At 37.4% G+C, this 26136-nt stretch overlaps 1 protein-coding gene across 4 annotated transcripts in view; it reads left to right on the top strand.

Annotated features, from left to right (window-relative positions):
• The first annotated feature begins 1250 nt into the window (after nucleotides 1–1250).
• LOC131609162 (uncharacterized) overlaps nucleotides 1251–26136 on the top strand; it is a 41498-nt gene continuing 16612 nt past the window's right edge. For all 4 annotated transcript variants that reach the window (XM_058880820.1, XM_058880819.1, XM_058880818.1 and 1 more), the window contains exon 1: nucleotides 1251–16416. The gene's annotated coding sequence lies outside the window, so the exon portion shown is untranslated. The remainder of the gene's footprint in view (nucleotides 16417–26136) is intronic.

The following is a 26136-nucleotide window of genomic DNA, read 5'->3' as shown; positions in this document are numbered from 1 at the left end:
ATAAATTTAGTTATTGTTCAAAAATATTTTGTATTGGTTCAAAACATAATTAAAAATTAGAAAACAATAATAAAATTAAAAAAGTATGATAAAAATCTTAGATTTTAAAATATATATCCTTCTTCTTACTTGTCGCCTCTAATATATCAACTTAAAAAAAATCGATGCTTTAAATCCACTTCAAATTACGAATATATAAATAAATAATTAAAAATTAGAAAACAACAATTATTCTTAAATTTCAACTTTTAAAAACAATTTTTGTGAAGCTTTATATTCGCTTTATATTTTGCACCTAAAAAATAATAATTAAAAATTAGAAAATTAAAATTAAAATAGGAAGAGAGCATAAAAACAATATAGAAGTAGAATGAACAATAAAAATTAAAAACTATAAACTTAAAGTTATTATTTCATTGAATATTTGCATGAGAGAGAAAACAAAAAATCACAAAGAGAAAATAGAGAGATTTCTTTTAAATTGTTCTCTCCTATGATCCAATTTATTCAAGAGTATTTGGTGGTACTTGCAAATATATACCTACAAAAACATAACTAAAATGTAAAGAACAACGATAAACTTAAAAAGAAAGAACAAAATCGATAAAATATTTAAAGAAGTAGATATTTCTTCAAACATATTGAGATGAAAATCATAAATGTGAAGAAGTAAATACTTCTTTTAACATGAGAAAAAGAAACTATTATATGAGATTGTGAATAGAATTTTTTGTGTGATGATTATGCTTGAGATAAACAGTGAATTTGGGGCATTCGTAAACAAAAAGGTGAAAGATATTATTTATACCAACGTGTTAGTGTGCAATGGAGAGATGCTTGGAAGGGTTTTTATTATTAAATAAAAATTGTATAAACGGTTAAGAAAAAATATAATAAATTGTAGCAATATGTGAAACATGTGTTAGTGGGAGATATATCTCCTGGTTAATAGTTAGTGGGTGCTTGATGTGGTATTTTAACGTGAACAGTTTCTTTTAAATAAATTTTGGTTAATAGTTAGTAGGTGCTTGAATGTTTTGCTATTATTAATTTTAATTTGAAATTTTTATTATATTTTAGTATGATTTTAATTTATTAATTAATTTAATAAATTAATTCATTACAATTTTTTTAATTAATTAATTTATTTATTATTTATTAAAAGTTTTGGCGAGAAATTTTTAGTGGGAAGAACTTCTAGAATTATAATTTAGTATGATTAGTACTATTTCTGTTACATAATTATTATTATTACTATTAAGTCCAAAAAAAACAAGAATAACTAGATAAGAGATAGAGAGAGATTCGTTGCTTTATGGCGAAGAAACCAAACTCATACTATTAACCTCCAATCCAAACAAATCCCAAACATCCTGTCCTCAATCAAATTACGACAACATACAACATCTTCAAACTAGTAACTTGAAGCATAACATCAACATAAACCAAATACGAACCATAATCATTAAAAAGAGGAGGAAGTTTGAAGCCGAGACTCGAATCAAAATTGCGGCACTCCTCCCCGCCGTCAGAAACCATACCTCGTGGCTGAGCTCACACGCGCGACCACCGCATCTGGCCGGCTCTTCGACGTCCACCGTTCATGAGTCCCGTCGCGGAAGTGCCCCCGCCGCATCGCATCTTCGGGTGCGTTCAAGCCATGGTCGTTCTTCCGGTTCCGGTAAGTACTGTTCTGTATTGTATCTCCTTGTTCATTTTTGATGGGGTAACATAAATTGATGAAAGTATGAATGTTGTGTGATTGAGATATTTTTTGGATCTAATTTGAAACAAGTGAGAGAGGAGACCGTAAAATTTGAAGAAGAAATAGATCTTTTTTTTTACTGAACGTAAATATTCGGGATTAGTAATGTGTGGTTCTGATTTCATTTTTTTATATTATCTAAATTCCACATGGCGTCACTCTATAGGACCTTAACTTTGGTTTGAAAAAGTCAATAATTTATTTATTAATCATTCATGGTTATTGTAATTATTAGATATTAATTAAAAAAAAGTTTGTTTAAAATCTAACCTAAAAAATTTTGTAACACGTGACACTGGAAATTAGTAGGACTAGTTTTCTTGTTCATTATTTATTAAATTAAATCATCATATTTTATTTTATTATTTGTTTGATATTTAAATCTAATTAGGTTTGATTAATTAATTAATTTATTTTAATTAAAATTATTCAAAACATGAAAACAACAAATAAATACAATATATTAAAATACAAATAATATACTTTTAATCTCCGCGGGTAAATCTCAAACATGTTCAATCAAACATTATCTTAAAATCAATTAAGTCAATATTTTAGGAATAACTCGATGAATGAGTGGCAATCTCACCGCATCTTCGAATTGGTCGACTCTCGATGTCGCACCAATCAAATATCTAAAACACAATTAAAAATTCAAAATACAACTATTCTAATTCAATTAAAATTCTTAATCAATTATCTAAGTATTAAAACATAAAAAAAAGGGATTATATGCAAATTTCTTTTAACTACGAATCTACGTAAACCACGAACTGCGTACACTTCAAAACACCACAACGATTCAAATAATCAATAAATCATATAATCCCATAAAAAACACCAACAAACACTACGAACTACGTTGACTCTGATCCTCCATTAAGGAGGTACGTAGGCATTTGGACAACCGAAACGAGTCCCCTTCCCCAAAACTAAGTAGGTTTGAGATTTTATTCTCTACCCTATTGTATACCTTTAACCATAACTTGTTTTTTATAAACCTTACCATAATACTCTTACAAGCCTCAGAGACATTTAGAAAACCTTAAGGAAGGGTCAAGGGTGCCTAACACCTTCCCTCGACCCTAATTTCTCAACTTACCTAGAAACTCTTCTTTAGGTTTTTATCCCATGTTTACCCTTATCTTAGGATAAAATAAAAACATAGGTGGCGACTCTGTATCTTTTAAGTTAGAAGCTTAAAATTTTAAAGCCGGTCGTAACAGCTGGTGACTCTACTGGGGACCCTTAGGGCAGAGAAGCACTTAAGGTTTAGGGCATGTCTCTTTTTGTTTTTAGGGTCTATGGGGTTATTTATTTTATGTTTTTTTTTATTTGGCAAAAATAAATATTTTTATTATATTTTGTTATATAATGGCCTGCTTATGTTTATATTTTTTCTTATTTAATATTGGGGAATTATCATATATGTGTTTGTTAAACCTTAAGTGTGGGAAGTGTCACTAAGTAAGAGGAGACTTGCATCGCCTACGAGCTTTAGTGACAATTCCACTCAGAGTGGGTTGAATTCCGAGAAATATCTTAGACGAGGCTAGACCTTGTCGAGGGTAGGATGCAGAATTTGGCTGATCTCTCTGGGAAACTACCCCTAAAATTCAAACCTCATGGACAAAAGAGTCCTTCTAAAAATCCAAAGAAACAAGAAGTTTCGGAGGATATGAAGGGCCCCATGAGACCCTTAGAATTAAACCACCTTTGGGAAGGGTAGAAATTCTGTAGGACGAACTTATGAACCTACGTACTAAGGTAATTATATCATCCCATCCATCTTGGGAAACCTTCCCGAGAAGGACTTTGTTTTGTAAGCCTAAGTCTACATAGGATCACCTCCCACGATTATCATCCCTTAGACTCATAAGGATATTATTTCGCTTAACCTGGATCCCTAGCCTGTAGGGATTCCCTTTTAATCTGACATTGTCTATAAGACCTCTCAGATTTTGGTTTAAGTGGATGTTCCTCCGTCCCCGAATGCGTAACATGTGGCCTCATGATGGCCACGTGATGAGGAGACTCTTGATGGATCCCCGAGCGCTCGCATACCGCGTATCCTCAATCAATATTCAAACCTAGTCATTCGTTCGTTAGACTTTGAATCCACACCCTCAGATATTTATTCTGAGGGCCATTAGATTTGAAGTGAGCCGTCCATGGGATTTATTAACGCCAATAGGCAATCCAAGCCATCCGTTCATTAGACTTTGAATCTACGCCCTCGGATATCTATTTTGAGGGCCATTATATTAGAAGCGAACGACTCATGAGATCTGGTGACCATCTTTAACGGTCACCATGTGTTCTTTCCCACGCATTCCCTAGCTTGTAGGGGTTTCCTTTGTTTATTGCAATCCCTAGCCTATAGGAATTCCTTTTGAAGATCTTGTTCTTCCCATGAAGGACATCTTCGTTAATGCACGTCACATGGCCTCCCGACGGCCATGGGATCTGGTGTCTGTTGAACAGTCACCAAATGCTATCTTCTACGCATTCCCTAGCCTGTAGGGATTTCTTTTATTGTGTCATAGTCGCTAGCTTGTAGGGATTTCCGTCTATCTAGAATAATCCTTAGCCTATGTTGGTTTCTTTCCTCGTACCACACATTGTCTTACATTCATACATTTGCATTTGCATTTCCACCATCGCCTGTGTCCAATATTTGCTATGCTAGCTGATTTCCCAAGACCCGTGAAGAAACTCGAAAGGTCTTAAATTGTGGAGAGAGGAAAATTAACTATTGGAGATTCAAATGAGTTTGGTCCTACGAATAGAAAAAGCCGCCCTTCACTATACAAGCTACATGCTTACGCCTACACATACGCCCCAAATTCAATTATCATTGGAGATTCCCCTGCATCGAGATCAACTGCCTTCTCAACAAAATTGGTATGCCCAAGGAGAATAAAAGATCACCCTTTACTTCTACAAGTCAAAGAACTAAGAAGTAAAACAAAGTCATTGGATCAACAAAGGAGAATGTTCATAGGATCAATAGGTTTTGTCATCTCAAATTGTAATTTATATGATCGCTAAGTGTTATTTGGTATAAACGTTGTACTTTTCGATCAATAATTCTAATAAAATAATCATGCATGTTTTGAATGAAATCCATTTGTTTCACTCTTTCATATATGTGAATATCAATACTTTTCCATTGCAATTATCAACTTTCCACTTCCATTTTAACAAACTTCAGGGAGAATGACGAATTAAAATGACTAAAATTTTGCTAAACGTACGCTTTCAATGTAAGACCGAGCTGATGATGTAAGGCATTGTTTCAAAATCCTAAACAGTGGAGAAATAAGGAGATAATCCGTAGTCAACCCCCTCGAGCCAAAAGTTGGAGTTGTTTCTATTTTTTCAAATAAACCTTACTTTTAACCAGGGGCAGGTAGATTTCAATTAATTCAATGGTGCATTTTATTCTCAGGAGAATTGGTAAATTAAAGCAATGGTTCAAGCACATTTGTTTCCTCACATCCATGATCAATGAATTAATAAGGACAAAGCTTACAATAATCAAAGTCAACACGGCAGTCACAACGTTCAAAATCAAAAAAGAAAAATTTCAAAAGAACAATTCTAAGAAAAGAAAGCCCGCTAAGTTAAAAAATAAAACTTAGGCAAAAAAATCAGGGCATCCCGATGGACCGCAAATTCGAAAGAATTGGTTCATGCAAAAATAAGGGATTAAAAACAAGGAAATTAGAGAATAATCTCGTGACTGCCATCTCAAAAATCATCAAAAGCTTCTTATCAACGCTTGGATCTTATTAATGCTCTTCATTGGCGCTTGAATCTTTATCAATACTACGACTACGAAAAATTCTCTTGCAAACTGAATGCATTCATTGGATTAAGTGGATTTTAGGATTGGAGAAAATCAAGGAGAATTGGGTGGGTTTAAATAAATTTTGAGCCTTATATCCTTTGTTTCTTAAACCGCGAACCAAGGCCACATTACAACCTGCGAAAGTCCTAATTGAAGCTAGGTCGACTATGAAAGCATATTAAGCATAATTTGTGTTATACTGACTCCTGTGTTTGTTAAATTATTGCTAACCACTTCGTTTCTTCAAACATCCATCTCTAATCATCCATCTTTATTTCATAACGAACTTCAATTTCAAAACTGGCATGTGCATAACTAAGAATTACTTTTCAAAGGGTACGACTTTATCTACAAATAAATACTTAGCATGAAAGAAATCTCGAAATTGGTTTAACCAAAGGCGATCATTTCTAACAAAAGACTCTTGAATGGGGAACCACCTCCAGAGGGTTTTCCTAAACAGGGGCAAAATCTCAAGGATTATAAAGGCATGCGATCAAAGATCCTATTTACTAGGGGCATTCTTCCTAAGGTCCAATTGACTTGGGTCACATCTCGAAGCAATCTCAATCAGGGGCATGTCAAACATGGGAGGTATTTAAACTAAAAGGATAGAACAATATGGATAACCCTCCATATCCTGGAGATCAAGGGCATACCCTTCAATATAAAAGTCGAAACGTGTGACAAGATTATTTCCCGGGGTACTTCCTTCATAGCTTGAAGATCATAAGCATCTTTTCCCACGAAAATATTGGGGCAATGGATATCAAATCCATAAGACGCACAGCAAAAGGAAAAGGCATCCTCACACTTTACAACCTCGAACCAATCTTCCTCTTAACTACGATCTTCAAAGTTAAAAAAAAAAACAGGATTGGGAAGTCGCGCTAACATCCTATCGTACAACATTAGCGAATTATATACGCTTTGGTTATCAACAACCTATCATTGGAGCATCATGCAAATACGTATAAATCACGCATTACATACATTGGTTAATACATTACACCACATCTTTTTAGGTAGTCTTCTTTAAGACAAATCTTACGATCCTTTATAGGAACCTTTTCAGGCAGTCTTATTTAAAACGAATTGTCATCCTCTCTTGGAACCTCTTCAGGTAGTCTTCTCTAAGACTTTCTTTTTCTAAGAGCCTTTCTAGGTAGTCTTTTCTAAGACATTCATCATCCTTTCCAGGAACCTCTTCAGGTAGTCTTCTTTAAGACTTTCTTTTTCTTAGAGCCTTTCTAGGTAGTCTTTTCTAAGACATTCATCATCCTTTCCAGGAACCTCTTCAGGTAGTCTTCTTTAAGACATTCCTCATCCTTTTCTAAGAACCTCTTCAGGTAGTCTTTAAGACAAATTTTATCCTTTCTAAGGACCTTTTCAGGTAGTCTTCTTTAAGACAAATGTTCATATCCATTCCGGAAACCTTTTCAGGTAGTCTTATAGAAGACATTATTTCACTCCACTCGTTACATCAATCAACATATGCATGATCATAAGCATTATCCCATACATCAAAACATCCAAATCATACAAAGTCCAGTTCTCGTCCTAGCAAATCATTACAAAGTCCAGTTCTCGTCCTGGCAAATCCTTACAATGACCAGTTCTTGTCCTGGCAAATCCTTACAAAGTCCAGTTCTCGTCCTGGCAAATTCTTACAAAGTCCAGTTCTCGTCCTGGCAAATCATTACAAAGTCCAGTTCTCGTCCTGGCAAGCCATTACAAAGACCAGTTCTCGTCCTGGCAAATCCTTAAAAAGACCAGTTCTCGTCCTGGCAAATCCTTATAAAGTCCAGTTCTCGTCCTGGAAAATTCTTACAAAGTCCAGTTCTCGTCCTGGAAAATTCTTACAAAGTCCAGTTCTCGTCCTGGCAAATCATTACAGAGTCGAGTTCTTGTCCTGGAAAATCCTTACAAAATCCAGTTCCCGTCTGGTAGTCAGTTCTCGTCTGACTGTTACATAAAAATCCAATTCTCGTTTGGTAGTCAGTTCTCGTCTGACTGTTACTGTAATATCCAATTCTCGTTTGGCAGTCAGTTCCCGTCTGACTGTTATGTCTAAATCCGATTCTCGTTTGGTAGTCAGTTCCCGTCTGACTGTTACATAAAAACCCAATTTCCGTCTGGAAAATTATTTCAAAGTCCAATCACACGTCTGCTTCCCGGTAACCTTACCGATGCCAGTAACCTTACTGAGATATCCTTCCCAATCGCCTGATCGATGTTTTCCGGTAACCTTACCGATGCCAGTAACCTTACTGTCTGTTCATTTTCCAATCACCTGATTGACGTATCCCGGTAACCTTACCGATGTTAAGTAACCTTACTATCTTGATCTCTTTCCGGTAACCTTACCAACAATATTGGCTTTACTATGTTTTTCATCTGGTAACCTTGCCAACGCTAGTAAGCCTATTATTGTTTATTTTCACAAATTATTTCTAAACTCGGGTCAAATTTTGGGGTCTTCCGGTATTTAATAACCCTTCGATTCGAACGTGTGAGACCTGCGTATTCTCACGCCTTTCAATCGAAGAGTAATTAAATAGGGGCAACTGTCATACCCCAAAATTTGGCCGCCCAATTTCAAACATATAAATGATTTTTTTAAACTTGAGTTTGTAAATCGTTTAAGTTTATTCTTATATTTTGAGTCATATTTATTTGCAATTTAAGTTGCCGTTTAAAAATATAAAATAGTTTGATTTTAATTATTTATATTTTTATAGAAAAAAAAACTTGCTTACCTTTCACATACTTGCAAAAGGCTATTTATCTTGAATGAATAGCCTAGCATAGTTGGTAAGGAATTAGAGCTTGCAAATCCCAGTTCATGAGTTCAAATCCCACCGCCGAGTAGTTAAAAAAATTAAGATTTTAATTATTATTATCTATTATCTATATTATTAATTCTAAATAACTATTAATATTAGATTTAAGTTTATTATTATTTTAAAGTTATAGCTAGGCTATTATAGTTATTATTAGTACTATTTCTGTTACATAATTATTATTATTACTATTAAGTCCAAAAAAAGCAAGAATAACTAGATAAGAGATAGAGAGAGATTCGTTCCTTTATGGCGAAGAAACCAAACTCATACTATTAACCTCCAATCCAAACAAATCCCAAACATCCTGTCCTCAATCAAATTACGACAACATACAACATCTTCAAACTAGTAACTTGAAGCATAACATCAACATAAACCAAATACGAACCATAATCATTAAAAAGAGGAGGAAGTTTGAAGCCGAGACTCGAATCAAAACTGCGGCACTCCTCCCCGCCGTCAGAAACCATACCTCGTGGCTGAGCTCACACGCGCGACCACCACATCTGGCCGGCTCTTCGACGTCCACCGTTCATGAGTCCCGTCGCGGAAGTGCCCCCGCCGCATCGCATCTTCGGGTGCGTTCAAGCCATGGTCGTTCTTCCGGTTCCGGTAAGTACTGTTCTGTATTGTATCTCCTTGTTCATTTTTGATGGGGTAACATAAATTGATGAAAGTATGAATGTTGTGTGATTGAGATATTTTTTGGATCTAATTTGAAACAAGTGAGAGAGGAGACCGTAAAATTTGAAGAAGAAATAGATCTTTTTTTTACTGAACGTAAATATTCGGGACTAGTAATGTGTGGTTCTGATTTCATTTTTTTATATTATCTAAATTCCACATGGCGTCACTCTATAGGACCTTAACTTTGGTTTGAAAAACTCAATAATTTATTTATTAATCATTCATGGTTATTGTAATTATTAGATATTAATTAAAAAAAAGTTTGTTTAAAATCTAACCTAAAAAATTTTGTAACACGTGACACTGGAAATTAGTAGGACTAGTTTTCTTGTTCATTATTTATTAAATTAAATCATCATATTTTATTTTATTATTTGTTTGATATTTAAATCTAATTAGGTTTGATTAATTAATTTATTTATTTTAATTAAAATTATTCAAAACATGAAAACAACAAATAAATACAATATATTAAAATACAAATAATATACTTTTAATCTCCGCGGGTAAATCTCAAACATGTTCAATCAAACATTATCTTAAAATCAATTAAGTCAATATTTTAGGAATAACTCGATGAATGAGTGGCAATCTCACCGCATCTTCGAATTGGTCGACTCTCGATGTCGCACCAATCAAATATCTAAAACACAATTAAAAATTCAAAATACAACTATTCTAATTCAATTAAAATTCTTAATCAATTATCTAAGTATTAAAACATAAAAAAAAGGGATTATATGCAAATTGTAAATTTGTTTATTTTAATTACGAATCTACGTAAACCACGAACTGCGTACACTTCAAAACACCACAACGATTCAAATAATCAATAAATCATATAATCCCATAAAAAACACCAACAAACACTACGAACTACGTTGACTCTGATCCTCCATTAAGGAGGTACGTAGGCATTTGGACAACCGAAACGAGTCCCCTTCCCCCAAAACTAAGTAGGTTTGAGATTTTATTCTCTACCCTATTGTATACCTTTAACCATAACTTGTTTTTTATAAACCTTACCATAATACTCTTACAAGCCTCAGAGACATTTAGAAAACCTTAAGGAAGGGTCAAGGGTGCCTAACACCTTCCCTCGACCCTAATTTCTCAACTTACCTAGAAACTCTTATTTAGGTTTTTATCCCATGTTTACCCTTATCTTAGGATAAAATAAAAACATAGGTGGCGACTCTGTATCTTTTAAGTTAGAAGCTTAAAATTTTAAAGCCGGTCGTAACAGCTGGCGACTCTGCTGGGGACCCTTAGGGCAGAGAAGCACTTAAGGTTTAGGGCATGTCTCTTTTTGTTTTTAGGGTCTATGGGGTTATTTATTTTATGGTTTTTTTTTATTTGGCAAAAATAAATATTTTTATTATATTTTGTTATATAATTGCATGCTTATGTTTATATTTTTTCTTATTTAATATTGGGGAATTATCATATATGTGTTTGTTAAACCTTAAGTGTGGGAAGTGTCACTAAGTAAGAGGAGACTTGCATCGCCTACGAGCTTTAGTGACAATTCCACTCAGAGTGGGTTGAATTCCGAGAAATATCTTAGACGAGGCTAGAACTTATCGAGGGTAGGATGCGGAATTTGGCTGATCTCTCTGGGAACCTACCCCTAAAATTCAAACCTCATGGACAAAAGAGTCCTTCTAAAAATCCAAAGAAACAAGAAGTTTCGGAGGATATGAAGGGCCCCATGAGACCCTTAGAATTAAACCACCTTTGGGAAGGGTAGAAATTTCGTAGGACGAACTTATGAACCTACGTACTAAGGTAATTATATCATCCCATCCATCTTGGGAAACCTTCCCGAGAAGGACTTTGTTTTGTAAGCCTAAGTCTACATGGGATCACCTCCCACGATTATCATCCCTTAGACTCATAAGGATATTATTTCGCTTAACCTGGATCCCTAGCCTGTAGGGATTCCCTTTTAATCTGACATTGTCTATAAGACCTCTTAGATTTTGGTTTAAGTGGATGTTCCTCCGTCCCCGAATGCGTAACATGTGGCCTCATGATGGCCACGTGATGAGGAGACTCTTGATGGATCCCCGAGCGCTCGCATACCGCGTATCCTCAATCAATATTCAAACCTAGTCATTCGTTCGTTAGACTTTGAATCCACACCCTTAGATATTTATTCTGAGGGCCATTAGATTTGAAGTGAGCCGTCCATGGGATTTATTAACGCCAATAGGCAATCCAAGCCATCCGTTCATTAGACTTTGAATCTACGCCCTCGGATATCTATTTTGAGGGCCATTATATTTGAAGCGAACGACTCATGAGATCTGGTGACCATCTTGAACGGTCACCATGTGTTCTTTCCCACGCATTCCCTAGCTTGTAGGGGTTTCCTTTGTTTATTGCAATCCCTAGCCTATAGGAATTCCTTTTGAAGATCTTGTTCTTCCCATGAAGGACATCTTCGTTAATGCACGTCACATGGCCTCCCGACGGCCATGGGATCTGGTGTCTGTTGAACAGTAACCAAATGCTATCTTCTACGCATTCCCTAGCCTGTAGGGATTTCTTTTATTGTGTCATAGTCGCTAGCCTGTAGGGATTTCCGTCTATCTAGCATAATCCTTAGCCTATGTTGGTTTCTTTCCTCGTACCACACATTGTCTTACATTCATACATTTGCATTTGCATTTCCACCATCGCCCGTGTCCAATATTTGCTATGCTAGCTGATTTCCCAAGACCCGTGAAGAAACTCGAAACGTCTTAAACTGTGGAGAGAGGAAAATTAACTATTGGAGATTCAAATGAGTTTGGTCCTACGAATAGAAAAGGCCGCCTTTCACTATACAAGCTACATGCTTACGCCTACACATACGCCCCAAATTCAATTATCATTGGAGATTCCCCTGCATCGAGATCAACTACCTTCTCAACAAAATTGGTATGCCCAAGGAGAATAAAAGATCACCCTTTACTTCTACAAGTCAAAGAACTAAGAAGTAAAACAAAGTCATTGGATCAACAAAGGAGAATGTTCATAGGATCAATAGGTTTTGTCATCTCAAATTGTAATTTATATGATCGCTAAGTGTTATTTGGTATAAACGTTGTACTTTTCGATCAATAATTCTAATAAAATAATCATGCATGTTTTGAATGAAATCCATTCGTTTCACTCTTTCATATATGTGAATATCAATACTTTTCCATTGCAATTATCAACTTTCCACTTCCATTTTAACAAACTTCGAGGGAGAATGACGAATTAAAATGACTAAAATTTTGCTAAACGTACGCTTTCAATGTAAGACCGAGCTGATGATGTAAGGCATTGTTTCAAAATCCTAAACAGTGGAGAAATAAGGAGATAATCCGTAGTCAACCCCCTCGAGCCAAAAGTTGGAGTTGTTTCTATTTTTTTCAAATAAACCTTACTTTTAACCAGGGGCAGGGTAGATTTCAATTAATTCAATGGTGCATTTTATTCTCAGGAGAATTGGTAAATTAAAGCAATGGTTCAAGCACATTTGTTTCCTCACATCCATGATCAATGAATTAATAAGGACAAAGCTTACAATAATCAAAGTCAACACGGCAGTCACAACGTTCAAAATCAAAAAAGAAAAATTTCAAAAGAACAATTCTAAGAAAAGAAAGCCCGCTAAGTTAAAAAATAAAACTTAGGCAAAAAAATCAGGGCATCCCGATGGACCGCAAATTCGAAAGAATTGGTTCATGCAAAAATAAGGGATTAAAAACAAGGAAATTAGAGAATAATCTAGTGACTTCCATCTCAAAAATCATCAAAAGCTTCTTATCAACGCTTGGATCTTATTAATGCTCTTCATTGGCGCTTGAATCTTTATCAATACTACGACTACGAAAAATTCTCTTGCAAACTGAATGCATTCATTGGATTAAGTGGATTTTAGGATTGGAGAAAATCAAGGAGAATTGGGTGGGTTTAAATAAATTTTGAGCCTTATATCCTTTGTTTCTTAAACCGCGAACCAAGGCCACATTACAACCTGCGAAAGTCCTAATTGAAGCTAGGTCGACTATGAAAGCATATTAAGCATAATTTGTGTTATACTGACTCCTGTGTTTGTTAAATTATTGCTAACCACTTCGTTTCTTCAAACATCCATCTCTAATCATCCATCTTTATTTCATAACGAACTTCAATTTCAAAACTGGTATGTGCATAACTAAGAATTACTTTTCAAAGGGTACGACTTTATCTACAAATAAATACTTAGCATCAAAGAAATCTCGAAATTGGTTTAACCAAAGGCGATCATTTCTAACAAAAGACTCTTGAATGGGGAACCACCTCCAGAGGGTTTTCCTAAACAGGGGCAAAATCTCAAGGATTATAAAGGCATGCGATCAAAGATCCTATTTACTAGGGGCATTCTTCCTAAGGTCCAATTGACTTGGGTCACATCTCGAAGCAATCTCAATCAGGGGCATGTCAAACATGGGAGGTATTTAAACTAAAAGGATAGAACAATATGGATAACCCTCCATATCCTGGAGATCAAGGGCATACCCTTCAATATAAAAGTCGAAACGTGTGACAAGATTATTTCCCGGGGTACTTCCTTCATAGCTTGAAGATCATAAGCATCTTTTCCCACGAAAATATTGGGGCAATGGATATCAAATCCATAAGACGCACAGCAAAAGGAAAAGGCATCCTCACACTTTACAACCTCGAACCAATCTTCCTCTTAACTACGATCTTCAAAGTTAAAAAAAACAGGATTGGGAAGTCGCGCTAACATCCTATCGTACAACATTAGCGAATTATATACGCTTTGGTTATCAACAACCTATCATTGGAGCATCATGCAAATACGTATAAATCACGCATTACATACATTGGTTAATACATTACACCACATCTTTTTAGGTAGTCTTCTTTAAGACAAATCTTACAATCCTTTATAGGAACCTTTTCAGGCAGTCTTATTTAAAACGAATTGTCATCCTCTCTAGGAACCTCTTCAGGTAGTCTTCTCTAAGACTTTCTTTTTCTAAGAGCCTTTCTAGGTAGTCTTTTCTAAGACATTCATCATCCTTTCCAGGAACCTCTTCAGGTAGTCTTCTTTAAGACTTTCTTTTTCTTAGAGCCTTTCTAGGTAGTCTTTTCTAAGACATTCATCATCCTTTCCAGGAACCTCTTCAGGTAGTCTTCTTTAAGACATTCCTCATCCTTTTCTAAGAACCTCTTCAGGTAGTCTTTAAGACAAATTTTATCCTTTCTAAGGACCTTTTCAGGTAGTCTTCTTTAAGACAAATGTTCATATCCATTCCGGAAACCTTTTCAGGTAGTCTTATAGAAGACATTATTTCACTCCACTCGTTACATCAATCAACATATGCATGATCATAAGCATTATCCCATACATCAAAACATCCAAATCATACAAAGTCCAGTTCTCGTCCTGGCAAATCATTACAAAGTCCAGTTCTCGTCCTGGCAAATCCTTACAAAGACCAGTTCTTGTCCTGGCAAATCCTTACAAAGTCCAGTTCTCGTCCTGGCAAATTCTTACAAAGTCCAGTTCTCGTCCTGGCAAATCATTACAAAGTCCAGTTCTCGTCCTGGCAAGCCATTACACAGACCAGTTCTCGTCCTGGCAAATCATTACAAAGTCCAGTTCTCGTCCTGGCAAATCCTTACAATGACCAGTTCTTGTCCTGGCAAATCCTTACAAAGTCCAGTTCTCGTCCTGGCAAATTCTTACAAAGTCCAGTTCTCGTCTTGGCAAATCATTACAGAGTCGAGTTCTCGTCCTGGAAAATCCTTACAAAATCCAGTTCCCGTCTGGTAGTCAGTTCTCGTCTGACTGTTACATAAAAATCCACTTCTCGTTTGGTAGTCAGTTCTCGTCTGACTGTTACTGCAAAATCTAATTCTCGTTTGGTAGTCAGTTCCCGTCTGACTGTTATGTCTAAATCCAATTCTCGTTTGGTAGTCAGTTCCCGTCTGACTGTTACATAAAAACCCAATTTCCGTCTGGAAAATTATTTCAAAGTCCAATCACACGTCTGCTTCCCGGTAACCTTACCGATGCCAGTAACCTTACTGAGATATCCTTCCCAATCGCCTGATCGATGTTTTCCGGTAACCTTACCGATGCCAGTAACCTTACTGTCTGTTCATTTTCCAATCACCTGATTGACGTATCCCGGTAACCTTACCGATGTTAAGTAAACTTACTATCTTGATCTCTTTCCGGTAACCTTACCAACGATATTGGCTTTACTATGTTTTTCATCTGGTAACCTTGCCAGCGCTAGTAAGCCTATTATTGTTTATTTTCACAAATTATTTCTAAACTCGGGTCAAATTTTGGGGTCTTCCAGTATTTAATAACCCTTCGATTCGAACGTGTGAGACCTGCGTATTCTCACGCCTTTCAATCGAAGAGTAATTAAATAGGGGCAACTGTCATACCCCAAAATTTGACCGCCCAATTTCAAACATATAAATGATTTTTTATAAACTTGAGTTTGTAAATCGTTTAGGTTTATTTTGAGTTATATTTTTATAGAAAAAAAAACTTGCTTACCTTTCACATACTTGCAAAAGGCTATTTATCTTGAATGAATAGCCTAGCATAGTTGGTAAGGAATTAGAGCTTGCAAATGCCAGTTCATGAGTTCAAATCCCACCGCCGAGTAGTTAAAAAGATTTAGATTTTAATTATTATTATCTATTATCTATATTATTAATTCTAAATAACTATTAATATTAGATTTAAGTTTATTATTATTTTAAAGTTATAGTTAGGCTATTATAGTTATTATAAGTACTATTTCTGTTACATAATAATTATTATTACTATTATGTCCAATAAAAAACAAGAATAACTAGATAAGAGATAGAGAGAGATTCGTTCCTTTATGGCGAAGAAACCAAACTCATACTATTAACCTCCAATCCAAACAAATCCCAAACATCCTGTCCTCAATCAAATTACGACAACATACAACATCTTCAAACTAGTACCTTGAAGCATAACATCAACATAAACCAAATACGAACCATAATCATTAAAAAGAGGAGGAAGTTTGAAGCCGAGACTCGAATCAAAACTGCGGCACTCCTCCCCGCCGTCAGAAACCATACCTCGTGGCTGAGCTCACACGCGCGGCCACCGCATCTGGCCGGCTCTTCGACGTCCACCGTTCATGAGTCCCGTCGCGGAAGTGCCCCCGCCGCATCGCATCTTCGGGTGCGTTCAAGCCATGGTCGTTCTTCCGGTTCCGGTAAGTACTGTTCTGTATTGTATCTCCTTGTTCATTTTTGATGGGGTAACATAAATTGATGAAAGTATGAATGTTGTGTGATTGAGATATTTTTTGGATCTAATTTGAAACAAGTGAGAGAGGAGACCGTAAAATTTGAAGAAGAAATAGATCTTTTTTTTTACTGAACGTAAATATTCGGGATTAGTAATGTGTGGTTCTGATTTCATTTTTTTATATTATCTAAATTCCACATGGCGTCACTCTATAGGACCTTAACTTTGGTTTGAAAAAGTCAATAATTTATTTTTCATGGTTATTGTAATTATTAGAAATTAATTAAAAAAAAAGTTTGTTTAAAATCTAACCTAAAAAATTTTGTAACACGTGACACTGGAAATTAGTAGGACTAGTTTTCTTGTTCATTATTTATTAAATTAAATCATCATATTTTATTTTATTATTTGTTTGATATTTAAATCTAATTAGGTTTGATTAATTAATTTATTTATTTTAATTAAAATTATTCAAAACATGAAAACAACAAATAAATACAATATATTAAAATACAAATAATATACTTTTAATCTCCGCGGGTAAATCTCAAACATGTTCAATCAAACATTATCTTAAAATCAATTAACTCAATATTTTAGGAATAACTCGATGAATGAGTGGCAATCTCACCGCATCTTCGAATTGGTCGACTCTCGATGTCGCACCAATCAAATATCTAAAACACAATTAAAAATTCAAAATACAACTATTCTAATTCAATTAAAATTCTTAATCAATTATCTAAGTATTAAAACATAAAAAAAAGGGATTATATGCAAATTGTAAATTTGTTTCTTTTAACTACGAATCTACGTAAACCACGAACTGCGTACACTTCAAAACACCACAACGATTCAAATAATCAATAAATCATATAATCCCATAAAAAACACCAACAAACACTACGAACTACGTTGACTCTGATCCTCCATTAAGGAGGTACGTAGGCATTCGGACAACCGAAACGAGTCCCCTTCCCCCAAAACTAAGTAGGTTTGAGATTTTATTCTCTACCCTATTGTATACCTTTAACCATAACTTGTTTTTTATAAACCTTACCATAATACTCTTACAAGCCTCAGAGACATTTAGAAAACCTTAAGGAAGGGTCAAGGGTGCCTAACACCTTCCCTCGACCCTAATTTCTCAACTTACCTAGAAACTCTTATTTAGGTTTTTATCCCATGTTTACCCTTATCTTAGGATAAAATAAAAACATAGGTGGCGACTCTGTATCTTTTAAGTTAGAAGCTTAAAATTTTAAAGCCGGTCGTAACACCATCGTGTATGTCTTCCAGAATCTGTTCTGCTTCTTTCTTGTTTACACAACGAAGTAAAATCGAGTCATGGTTGCGTTTGTATAGGGTTCCATTACTTAGAAAGAATTTGGCAGCAAATCTTCTTAAAAACTTTCTGTTGTTAATGGATGCTCCTTCAGGGTACTCCTGAGCTTCGAGATACCTTTTTACTTCATGGAACCATGGTTTTTCTTCTGTTCCTTCGACATCGATCTTATTGCAATAGGCTGGTTCATCTTGTCTGTAAATGGTGATCATTGTCGCCTCGTTGTCCCACCTGACTTTGAACATGGATGACATGGTAGCTAGAGCATCAGCTAGTTGATTTTCTTCGCGCGGGATGTGTTCAAAAGTGATTTCTTCGAAATAAGGAATCAAACTCAGCACATATTCTTTGTATGGAATTAGGTTTGGGTGCTTTGTGTCCCATTCCTCTTTGACTTGATAAATCACAAGCGCCGAGTCTCTGTAGACCTCCAGGAACTTGATTCTTAGATCAATTGTAGCTTTGAGACCCAGAATACATGCTTCGTACTCGGCTATATTGTTAGTGCAGTTGAAGCATAATCTGGCAGTGAAAGGTGTATAACCTCCTGCAGGGGAAATGATCACAGCTCCGATGCCATTGCCAAGTGCATTAGAAGCTCCATCAAAAACCATAGTCCATCGGGATCCTGGCTTGGGTCCTTCTTCCGGTCCTGGTTGTTCGTAGTCAGTGACTAGCATAATGTCTCCATCTGGGAAGTCAAAGTTCAATGCTTGATAATCATCCACTGCTTGATGAGCCAGATGATCAGCTACCATACTTCCTTTGATTGCTTTTTGCAAAGTGTACTGGATGTCATACTCTGTTAGGATCATTTGCCATCTTGCTATTCTTCCAGAGATAGTAGGTTTTTCGAACAATATTTGATAGGATCCATTTTGGAGATCAGCAAAGTGGTATGGTTTAGCATATACTGTCTTAGTCGGCGAGCCGCCCATGCTAAGGCACAACAAGTTTTCTCGAGCAGTGAGTATCTTGTTTCACAATCGGTAAACTTTTTGCTAAGATAGTAGATTGCATGCTCCTTTCGGCCGAACTCGTCATGTTGCCCCAGTACACACCCCATTGAGTCTTCTAACACAGTTAGGTACATTATCAGAGGTCTTCCTTCCACAGGTGGCAACAAGATTGGTGGTTTTTGGAGATATTCTTTGATCTTATCAAAGGCTAACTGACAGTTGTCATTCCATCTTTCCACTTGATCTTTCTTCAATAGTTTGAAGATCGGCACACAAGTAGTAGTCATATGGCCAATAAATCTGGCTATGTAATTCAGACGTCCCAAGAATCCTCTGACTTGTTTCTCAGTACGGGGTATAGGCATTTCTTGAATGGCTTTGACCTTGGCAGGATCAACCTCAATACCTTTGCTGCTGACGATGAAACCTAAGAGTTTGCCGGATCTTACTCCAAAGGTACACTTGTTCGGATTTAGTCGCAACCTGTATTTCTTGAGTCTGCCAAACAGCTTGTGTAGATGACCCAGATGTTCTTCTTCGGTGTTGGACGTTGCAATCATATCATCGACATACACCTCTATTTCCTGATGAATCATATCATGGAACAGAGCTACCATTGCACGTTGATATGTAGCTCCCGCATTCTTTAAACCAAAGGGCATTACTTTGTAACAAAAGGTTCCCCAGGGTGTTGTGAAGGTTGTTTTTTCCATGTCTTCGGGTGCCATCTTGATTTGATTGTATCCTGAGAATCCATCCATAAAGGAGAATACCTTGCATTGTGCGGTATTGTCAATCAGTACATCAATGTGAGGTAAAGGGAAATCATCTTTAGGGCTTGCCCGGTTCAGATCTCTGTAGTCTACACACATTCTGACTTTCTCGTCTTTTTTAGGCACAGGCACTATGTTAGCTATCCAAGAAGGATAACTCACAACTTTCAGAAAGCCAGCATTGAACTGCTTTTCAACCTCGTCTTTGATCTTCTTTGACATATCGGGCCTACTCCTCCGCAATTTCTGCTGAACTGGAGTGCTACCTTCTTTGATTGGCAGGCGATGAACCACAATGTCCGTGTCAAGGCCAGGCATATCTTCGTAGGACCAAGCGAATATCTCAACGTAGTCTTGTAACATTTGAATCAGTCTTTGCTTGACACTGTTTTCTAGATCAGCCCCTATCTTGACTTCTTTCTTTTCTTCGTCGCTGCCCAAGTTGATGACCTCAATTGGTTCTTCATGCGGCTGTATAGTCTTTTCTTATTGTTCTAGCAGCCTTGCAAGCTCTCTTGGTACCTCACAATCTTCCTCACTTTCGTCCTCAGTTTGGTAGATCGGATTTTCAAAATCATGACGGGCAATAGCAGAATCGTTATTGACTGGATCCAAAGTGAATGTGAATCTGCATTTATTTATGTGGGTGTGTGTAAGAAAACATAGCTATTTGAAAAAGCAAAGAAAGAAAAAGGAACACAAAATTTGAATATGCAAACATCCCATGATTTTATTGAATGAACATGATCATGATATGACAAACCCTTATAAAAAGGACCACTGTGCTTCGGGCAAGGCACACGGCTTTCAAGTTCATGGTTCGATAGTACAGGAACCACTTTTATCTTTGCACAATATAAACAACGAAAACAGGAAATTGCATTTACTCCTGATCAAAGGAGATCACATCCTCAGCTTCCCAGTTGTTCAATCCATTGTTGTGAGCAGGGAGTATCCAGCTGTTCCAGTTGCAGTTGTCTTCTTCATCTTCCACAGCATTGATTTCATTGGTGGAGAAATGAGCCGGTGATCTTTCAGGATAAGTAGGATGATCTGTTGGATATGAGGATCCAGGTTGAGGTACCTCTGTTGGCTGAGCGAGATACTCGATAAGGCCGTCCCATCCAGTCGGGATGATGTCTTTGAGGGAGACTTGTGCATTCTGCTGAGTAGTGTACTGTGACAGAAAATAACCCTCGTTATTTGGTATCTCCCAGGCTTCTCCAGGAGTGAAATTGTCTTCGCAATGTTCGTCCCATCCAGTTGGGACAATGTCTTCGATGGCGACTTGTGAGCTCGGAGGAGCGGAATATTTCACCATAAAGTCATATTTTCCACTTGGCTCTCCTAGCGTATCCCAAACTTCTTTAGGTGGACTTTGATATTGCTCAGTGATGGAACTTGTGAAACTTTTGCCATTTTCAAATTGATCGCCCCATCCAGTTGGGGTAATGTCTTCCGTAGCAATAAAAGAACTCTGAGGTGCGGTATATTGAAAATTATATCTGCTGCTTGGTTCTCCCAAAGTATCCCAAACTCCCATGGAAAAGGTGGAACTTCATTTGGATATGGCTGAATGATATCGTCTTCAATAGCGTTTACTCCTTGGCTGATGAAATGTGACATTAATCCTCCAGAACAAGGACTTTAATCGTTCTTTTGATTTCCATTAGCATAGCCCAGGCCTAGCTTGTCGGACTTGTAAGGTATATCGAGGAGCTGTCCCCATACTGTGCAACCACCTTTTTCGATCACAACTTTGGCATCTTTGAGAGAAGCCATAGTTGTAGTTGGAGTAGCAGAAATATGCTTGGTAGTAGAGACATCTGGGGAGACCACCTCAAAAGATTGGCAGGGAGTTTCGATGAATTCGTCATCCAACTCAACATACTTGGAATTGCTCAGGTGACTAACCACATATTCCTCTTCGCCATAAACTGTGACAATCTTTCCTTTTACTGGATATTTCAACTTATGATGCAGGGTAGAAGTTACAGCATTTGCCCCATGTATCCAAGGGCGTCCCAGTAAACAGGAATATGCTGGGTGAATTTCCATTACGTAAAAGGTAGAATCAAAGATCTGAGAGCCCACTCTGATTGGGAGATTCACCTTTTCGTACACTGTTCTTGTTGATCCGTCGAAGGCTCTTACCACAACATCGCTTGGTTGTAACACAATTCCTTCGAAGTCAAGCTTTTCTAGTACTGTTTTTGGTAACACGTTCAAAGAAGAACCGTTATCTACCAGCACATGAGATAGAGTGGTGCCATTACATTCAATGGAGATGTGTAGGGCTTTATTGTGATTCTTTCCAGCAGGGGTTAGATCAACATCAGAGAAACCGAGGCCATTATATACTGTTAGATTGGCAACACAATTTTCAAATTGATCGACCGAAATCTCTTGCGGCACATGTGCAGCTTTCAGGAACTTCATCAGGGCTTTGGCATGAGCTTCTGAATACTTTAGCAGAGACAGCATTGAGATTTTTAAAGCAGTGTGCCCCAGTTGTTCGACAATATTGTAATCACTTTTGCAGATGATTTTCAATATTTCCTCCATTTCTTGCTTTGATGGATCCTCAACAGTGACTTCCACTGGTATTTGAACTGGTTCAACTTGTGGCTCTTTGCCTCGGGCGTTGACATCTTGATTAGGAACTGGGACCTGGACTGGATTAGTAACCATATTTGGAGAAATTTCTGGTGAAAATATCCTTCCACTTCTCGTAATCTTACTGGTACCCACAATATTATCAACAGTTGGAGTAGTAAAATTCAGGGCCTCTTCGGTCAAGGTATCCTGTTTAACTCCATGGACATAAACATTAGTGTCATAACTCCACGGGACAGCTTTGTCTGAGGAGTATGGAAATGGAGTTGGACTGGTGATGATTACCGATGCCACTTTAGGTGTAGCAGAAATTTTGAAAGGAGCTTTGGTAGGGATTTTCAATGGTATGTTGGAAACCATTGAGACGTCCTCTATTCTCATGCCGTTTGAAAAGACTTCACATAAAACGTCCATGGAAGGTAGCCTCTCAAACATAATGATACGGCGATCCATCCACTTTTGAATTCCCATTCTCAGATTTTCACAACCATTGGGTAGGTGTGTGCAATAAAAGCAATCAGGGTCACAACCTGGAAAGTAACCAGCTTGGATTAGCTTTCCTTTGACTCCAAGGAGCGGAGTTGACAATTCCCTCACATCATAGATGTAAACAGTGTCTATGATAGCATTGACGGTCTTGTCGTGCTTCGGCATAGGTGCCGTGATGACATTTGGAGTCTCTGGAGGATCGAACTCAATTTCCCCAGCATCTATCATGTCTTGTATTTTATTTTTCAGGGCCCAGCAGTGATCTGCGTCATGTCCTGGACAGTTGGAGTGATACGCACATGTTGCATCGGGGCGATAACTCGGAGAGGAAGTGTTGACATTCTTTGGAGGGTCTTTTAATGTGATCAGATCTGCTTTTAACAAATGCTGCAATGCTTGAGAGATTGGCATATTGATTTTGGTAAAATTTCTTCTTGGCGCATCTGGTCGACGCGTATATTTTGGCGGTTGATCTTTTTGAGTCGCAGATGCGGAGATCAGAACTGCCCCTACAGATTGGTGATGCTCGTTTTTGCGACCTTTCTGACTTTGCATTGTATTGACCTCATTCCTCCCACTGATGGGCCTTTTTGTAGTACCAGAGGAAGAGCCTATTTGAATTTTTCCACTTTGAATGCCGCTTTCGACACGTTCTCCAGTTAATATCAGGTCAGTGAAACCTGATGATGAGCTTCCCAGCAAATGGCTATAGAAAGGGCCAGTTAAAGTGCCCATGAACATGTCAACTAGCTCGCGATCAGATAAGGGTGGTTGAACCCTTCCAGCCAGATCTCTCCACTTTTGTGCATATCCTTTGAAACTTTCTTTTGGTGCCATGGACATGCCCCTTAATTGAGTACGGGTTGGTGCAAGATCAGCATTGTATTGATACTGTTTGTAAAAAGCAGCAGCTAAATCTTCCCAGGTATGAACTTTTGTACTTTCCAGTTGGTAGTACCACTCGAGTTGTGTACCCGACAGACTTTCTTGGAAGAAGTGAATCCACAATTTGTTATCTGCTGTATGAGGTTGTATCTTCCTTACATAGGACCTCAGATGTAGTTTTGGACAAGAAACTCCATCATACTTTGCAAAGACAGGAACTTTGAACTTTGGAGGGATAACAACATCTGAGACGAGTCCCAGATCATCGAAATCTAAACCAGGTATTTTTTGTATCTCCATAGCTTTCATGCGTTCTTCCAACTGCTGGTATTTGTCATCATCCTGTTCGTCTCTAGAATGATAATCTTCTTCATTAGAAGAGAGGGAAGGTTTGGAAGAACCCTGGTTGCTATGATTGTCTCCTTGTTCACCATCACCGACTATTTCAGGGATCGGTGGCTTTTTGGACTTTTTGACTGGGATTTTGATCTTCCTTTTCAGGTGACTCAAGCCTACAGATCCTTTGGGCTTCTTTTTCTTCTTGGTTATCAGGGCTTTCAGTTCTTGTTGCCCCTTTGCCAATTCCAGAATTGCTACTTGAACTTGGGCGTTCTGTGCTTCGAGATTCTTGATGCTTGTCTCAGATTCCATCTCTTCTAACTGAAATAAACAGCGAGGAGATGAGAAATCCGTCATGTGAACCTGTTATGCAATGTGTATGAATGAAATGCATATGCAATGTTTATGAATGAAATGTATATGCAATGTTTTCAAGGATCTTAGAATTTAGATTTGTTAAAACAAAAGAAAAACAAACATTTGTTAGTCAAACAATTATTTCTTTTTTTTTCTTTTGCCTCATTCGGGCTTACAAAACAGAAATAAAGAAAATGAAGGATCCCTCAGGTCTCCCATGGACGCTTTCTCTTTGCACCCAGGAATGTGTTGATCTACTGTTCTTCTTGGAGTTGTCCGGTGAGCTCCAATAATCTTCTCTCATAGTCTTGACAGTGTGCTTTGAAGGTTTCTCTTTCCTCTTTTAGTTGAACCCAAGATTTCTGCAACTCTTCCAAGTCAGTTGGCATATCCGGATGTAAAATAACTTGAGGTTCGTCTCCTTCGTTTTCTGGCTCGATAGTCACAGGTAGAATAGCGGGATATGGCATGATGAACTTCTGAGCATGAGTACGCACCCATCTGAGGTAAGGTTCCATAGGAATTGAATTCCACTTCCCCACACATGTATAAACCTTCGTCGATGTCTGTGGGAATCATCCTCGTAATCATACACAATGCCACGGATAATCATGTCATGAGGACCGTTTCTCCGTGCATATCCGAATTGGCGTAAAGCTAAAGAGGGATTGTAAGTGATGCCTCCCTTGATGCCAAGTAGTGGCACATTAGGGTATTCTCCACAATGGTCAATGATAGTAATGTCTCTTTGAAAGAAGTTGTTCCATCGGATATCTGAATGAGACAAAGACATAATCCTGCGAGACCATTGCATTCTTTGTTCATTTCTCAACATTGATCGGGGAAGATGAAATGTATACCATCTAGCCAATAGTGGTACACAGCACATGAGAGTTCCTCGTTTCTTCATGGTACGAGTGTGTAGAGAATGTAGAATGTCTCCCAGCAAGGTTGGTACCGGGTTACGGGTTAAGAAAAGGTTGATAATGTGCACACTTATGAACTGGTCGAGATTAGGGAATAAAACCAACCCATAGATCAAAAGAGCCACAACCTCCTCAAAAGCTGGGTAACTTTTGTTTTTAAGTAGCAATCGAGCCTTTTCCATTAAGAACTTAGCAAGCAAACCCTGGATTCCACTCTTTATTTCCCAATTGGACTCGACTTCTGACTTTCGCAAATGTAAGGCAGCAACAATGATTTCAGGTTTTGGAATCTTTTCTAAACCAGTGAAAGGTAATTGATCTCGAACAGGTAATCCAATTAGTTCAGAAAACTCTTCCAATGTGGGTACTAGCTGGTAATGAGGAAAGGTAAAGCAATGATGTTCGGGATCAAAGAACTGGAACAGGACCCGTATCATGTCTTCCTCAAATTTTGAGGTAACCAAATGGAGTAGGTGACCGTGCTTTTCGGTGAATCGAGCATTCTTGGGAAACTCTGATATTAAGTCCTTTAGTTCAGATGGCACCGTTGAGTTGTTGATTCGGATGTAATCTCTGGTAGCGGGAGCCATTACCTGCAATAACAAAACAAAGGTAAACTCTTTGATCCTTGAAATGATTAGTGAGAAAATGATATGCTTATGATGCTTATGATGTTATGATGTCAAACATGTGGCAAACACAAACAAATCAAACAATAGCCTTAGGTTTAAAGGCTTGCATGAAGTTCATAGGTGATACCCTCCCCACTGAAGTTGAGTTGGTTAAAACCTGTCCTAGAATAGTATTCGGGTTCTATGATCCTTGGAGACAACATCTCAATACGGCGCTCGGACGGCCGATCAAAAATATTCCTCGAGGATAACTAACTTCGATCAATTTCAAAGCTAGCCACTTAATAGGCCACAAGTCAAGTTCAACTAAAAGGTTCTAAGACAAATTACTGTTTAATGATATTTCGGAAGCCTAATATACTCC

Source organism: Vicia villosa, linkage group LG6 (genome assembly GCF_029867415.1).
Source record: "Vicia villosa cultivar HV-30 ecotype Madison, WI linkage group LG6, Vvil1.0, whole genome shotgun sequence".
NCBI classification, from domain to species: Eukaryota; Viridiplantae; Streptophyta; class Magnoliopsida; order Fabales; family Fabaceae; genus Vicia; species Vicia villosa.
The sequence above is the reverse complement of the archived record's forward strand: the minus strand, read 5'-3'. Positions and strand labels throughout refer to the sequence as shown.